The 5000-nt window shown below is 38.6% G+C and overlaps 1 protein-coding gene across 1 annotated transcript in view; it reads left to right on the top strand.

The window, feature by feature from the left end:
• The window catches only part of LOC133633625 (histone PARylation factor 1), a 28446-nt gene that overhangs the window by 17553 nt on the left and 5893 nt on the right, over positions 1-5000 (top strand). The window lies entirely within an intron of this gene.

Below are 5000 nucleotides of genomic sequence, written 5' to 3'. Positions count from 1 at the left end.
CTGGGCTTAGATTGGTCAGATCTAGTCTTGGGCTTAGATTGGTCAGATCTAGTTTTGGGCTTAGATTGGTCAGATCTAGTCTTGGGCTTAGATTGATCAGATCTAGTCTTGGGCTTAGATTGGTCAGATCTAGTCTTGGGCTTAGATTGGTCAGATCTAGTCTTGGTCTTAGATTGTTCAGATTTAGTCTTGGGCTTAGATTGGTCAGATCTAGTCTTGGGCTTAGATTGGTCAGATCTAGTCTTGGGTTTAGATTGGTCAGATCTAGTTTTGGGCTTAGATTGAACAGATCTAGTCTTGGGCTTAGATTGAACAGATCTAGTCTTGGGTTTAGATTGGTCAGATCTAGTCTTGGGCTTAGATTGGTCAGATCTAGTCTTGGGGTTAGATTGGGTTGATCTAGTCTTGGCCTTAGATTGGGCAAATCTAGTCTTAGGTTTAGATTGGGCAGATCTAGTTTTAGTGAAGTGAATTATATTTATATAGCGCTTTTCTCTAGTGACTCAAAGCGCTTTACATTGTGAAACCCGATATCCAAGTTACATTTAAACCAGTGTGGGTGGCACTGGGAGCAGGTGGGTAAGGTGTCTTGCCCAAGGACACAACAGCAGTGACTAGGTTAGCAGAAGCGGGCATCGAACCTGGAACCCTCAAGTTGCTGGCACAGCCACTCTACCAACCGAGCTATACCGCCGCGATATAGGTTTAGACTTAGATTGGGCAGATCTAGTTTTAGGCTTAAATTGGTCAGATCTAGTCCTAGTCTTGGATTGGGCAGATCTAGTCTTGGATTGGGCAGATCTAGTCTTGGATTGGGCAGATCTAGTCTTGGCCTTAGATTGGGCAGGTCTAGGTTTTGGCCTTTGATTGGGCAGGTCTAGGTTTTGACCTTAGATTAGTCACGTCTAGGTTTTGGCCTTAGATTGGGCAGGTCTAGGTTTTGACCTTAGATTAGTCACGTCTAGGTTTTGGCCTTAGATTGGCTACGTCTAGTCTTGCGGCTGGTGCCAAAACCCCAAATATTAGTACTCCAACACCAGGAGGGTGTGCCATTACAAGTTATTGGCAGAAGTCTCGAGCCACCACTAGCTTTGTACTGTTAAAGACCGTAGTCCCACAGCAGGATTACAGAACAAAAACTGATTAACGTGAAACGTAGCACAAGGGTGGAACATGGCCCGATGAACAATTACATTTTGGTAATGATTTGTTAAAAGGTGCCTCTACCGTAATTATAATAAAGACAGCCTAACACACTTTTGTTAGGGATGTTCCGATCAGGGTTTATGCAGCCGGTTCTGACAGCAATCATCCATGAGTGCCCATCACATGTATTCACTGTCATTTTTTTCTATTTATTTTTCTAAATATTCAAACTACTTCCTTATTCCCTTTTATTACATACAATTGTTTGAGCCAAACAAAGTCAATAGTACAGAATAGCAAAATGCAAAAGCTACTGTCTGCTATTTAATTTTGACAGCAGTTTTTAATGTAGTTTTAGTCAGTTTTTTTTAGTTTGTCATATTTTAGTCATCTAAATTGATTTAGTCGACTAAATTCCTCGACATTTTAGTTGACTAAAATATAAAGTATATCACATCTTAAAAGTTGTCATGGGATCCATTTTTATGAAGGTTATTGCAGAGCATCTCAAAAACTAAAATTCACAGCAAGACCTGAACTCCTTGAGGATATCAGTAACTACATTTCACACAAAACTTACCATGTTATTTTAGCTTCTTTTTTTTTCAAATATTGAATAATATTTGACTAAAATAGTCTTATGAAGAAACAAAGTAGTTTTATTCTATAGTGTGTGTAACCACACGGCCTCTGTCTCGTGTAAATACAGCAACCGGTGTTAGAAATGTAGAAGCTGTCTTTCTGTGTGGTAGCTTGAAAAATGAAAATGACAAATAGACTTAGACAACTTTAATGATCCACAAACAAATTGTTCCACACAGTAGCTCAGTTACAAAGGATGGAAAGTGTAAGGATGGAAAGGATAATGCAGGTATAAAGTAGAATAAAAATGTACTGTAGTAGCAATGTAAAATATAACATATATGTAATATTTACATAATATATGTACAGTATATAATATATACTGATTAGGGCTGCAAAGGGGTGGAAAGTTTGAGACACTTGTGATTTAGGGCTATATAAGTAAACATTGATTGATTGAAGTTTCCGGTAAATTTCCTGAAAGTTTCCGGAAATTTACCGGCCCATTCTTTAAAGGCCTTCTGAAATGACATTTTTTTATTTAAACGGGGATAGCAGATCCATTCTATGTGTCATACTTGATCACTTCGCGATATTGCCATATTTTTGCTGAAAGGATTTAGTATAGAACAACGATGATAAAGTTCGCAACTTTTGGTCTCTGATTTAAAAAAAGCCTTGCCCCTACCGGAAGTAGCGTGACGTCACAGGAGGAAGGGCTGCTCACATTTTCCTATTGTTTTCAATGCAGCGAGAGCGATTCGGACCGAGAAAGCGACGATTACCCCATTAATTTGAGCGAGGATGAAAGATTAGTGGATGAGGAACGTGAAAGTGAAGGACTAGCGTGCAGTGCAGGACGTATCTTTTTTCGCTCTGACCGTAACTTAGGTACAAGGGTTCATTGGATTCCACACTCTCTCCTTTTTCTATTGTGGATCACGGATTTGTATTTTAAACCACCTCGGATACTATATCCTCTTGAAAATGAGAGTCGAGAACGCGAAATGGACATTCACAGTGACTTTTATCTCCACGACAATACATCGGCGAAGCTCTTTAGCTACGGAGCTAACGTGATAGCATCGTGCTTAAATGCAGATAGAAACTAAATAAATAAACCCCTGACTGGAAGGATAGACAGAAGATCAACAATACTATTAAACCCTGGACATGTAACTACACGGTTAATGCTTTCCAGCCTGGCGAAGCTTAACAATGCTGTTGCTAACGACGCAATTGAAGCTAACTTAGCAACGGGACCTCACAGAGCTATGCTAAAAACATTAGCGCTCCACCTACGCCAGCCAGCCCTCATCTGCTCATCAACACCCGTGCTCACCTGCGTTCCAGCGATCGACGGAGCAACGAAAGACTTCACCCGATCATAGATGCGGTCGGCGGCCCGGAGACTGAGGAAGTCAAGGTGAGGTCGGCGGCTAGCGCATCTGCTATCCATCTCAAAGTCCTCCTGGTTGTGTTGCTGTAGTTCGCCGCTAATACACCGATCCCACCTACAACTTTCTTCTTTGCAGTCTCCATTGTTCATTAAACAAATTGTAAAAGATTCACCAACACAGATGTCCAGAATACTGTGGAATTTTGAGATGAAAACAGAGCTTTTTGTATTGGATTCAATGGTGTCCGAATACTTCCGTTTCAACCATTGACGTCACGCGCATACGTCATCATACATAGACGTTTTCAACTGGAAGTTTAGCGGGAAATTTAAAATGTCACTTTATAAGTTAACCCGGCCGTATTGGCATGTGTTGCAATGTTAAGATTGCATCATTGATATATAAACTATCAGACTGCGTGGTCGGTAGTAGTGGCTTTCAGTAGGCCTTTAACAAATGTTAGTAGAAACAGTCTCCATGCCTAAGTGCTTGATTTGATACACCGGGCCAAGTGATTAGGACACCTGATTCTCATCATTTGGATGGGCGGCCAAATACTTTTGGCAATATAGTGTAATTAACTGCTAGCCATGTCAGTTAGAGTACTAGAAGTCACCTTCTGTGTCAGCCAGAGGGGATCGGCATATACCGAAAATGGCGATCACGCACTTTTTCACGAAATATCGACCGATGCCGTTTGATCGGCACATCCCTAACTTTTGTTTGTAGTTCAATCCTGAGGATGACTATTTTTATAGAGTGGTGTTTCAGTTATGCTAGGTTCACACCAACGGCGCTTTGACGGCGCTTTAAAGCGGCATGCAAAGCGGCGTTAAAGCGTAACAAAGCCTGATTAAAGCGTGAGGGTCCTAATGGATGGTGGGAAAGCTTGTAGTGAAGCGGGACATGCGGCAAGTTCGCCAAAAATTTAAACGGTTTAAAAAAATTCTGCACTCTGTCAAGAATGGAATAAAGCGCCGAGAGCGTATCAAAGCGTGACAAAGCCTGACAAAGCTCAGCAAAGCTTGACTCAAAGCGTAGCAAAGCTTAACACATCTTGGTTCAAAGTGCAATAGGAAGTGACTGTGATATTGACTAGTGACATTGAAACTTGATGTAAAACCAACACAGGATTACAAATCCATTCTCTTTTGCATCATTGCCTTTTTTATACGATGATCATTGTTTCTGTACTTCTGCTGTTTGATGTTGCAGTTTGACATTACTGTCTATCATTTTTCTGTATGAAAATGTTAATAATAAAGACAATATGTTACATTTAAAAGAAATGCCTTTTATTATTGTCAACTAGCATAAGAAATGAAAGATAGATATTTATTAAGATGACAAAGACATAAAAGAAATGAAGATATAAAACATAATATAACGGAAAAAAAAGAGAAATTGAAAAAATAAATGAGTATAAAAAATAAAAGAAATGCCTTTTATTATTGTCAACTAGCATAAGAAATTAAAGATAGATATTTATTAAGATGACAAAGAAATTGTCAGGGTTGTCCCTGACAGAAATAAAATAAATGAACTTATAAAACATAATAAATAATAAACATAATATAACGGGAAAAAAAGAGAAATTGAAAAAATAAATGAATATAAAAAATGTGTGGAAAACAGTTTACTGAGATTTTCACTTTTTTTTTTTACTTATTTGTTTATCATATTTCTCTTTTTTATTACATTGTGTTTTATCCTGTATATAATAAAACAAAAAGAGAAATCAAATAAATAGATAAATCTAAAAAAATGTGGGGAAAACTTGGTATACTGAGTTTTTCCACATTTTTTTCTTATTTTTGTTGTAACAATGCACAACAGAGCTTGATAATCGTGTCAGAGCCTGATTTGAAGCGT

This window comes from Entelurus aequoreus, linkage group LG18 (genome assembly GCF_033978785.1).
Source record: "Entelurus aequoreus isolate RoL-2023_Sb linkage group LG18, RoL_Eaeq_v1.1, whole genome shotgun sequence".
Classification (NCBI taxonomy): Eukaryota; Metazoa; Chordata; class Actinopteri; order Syngnathiformes; family Syngnathidae; genus Entelurus; species Entelurus aequoreus.
This window is presented reverse-complemented; position numbering and strand designations above follow the sequence as displayed.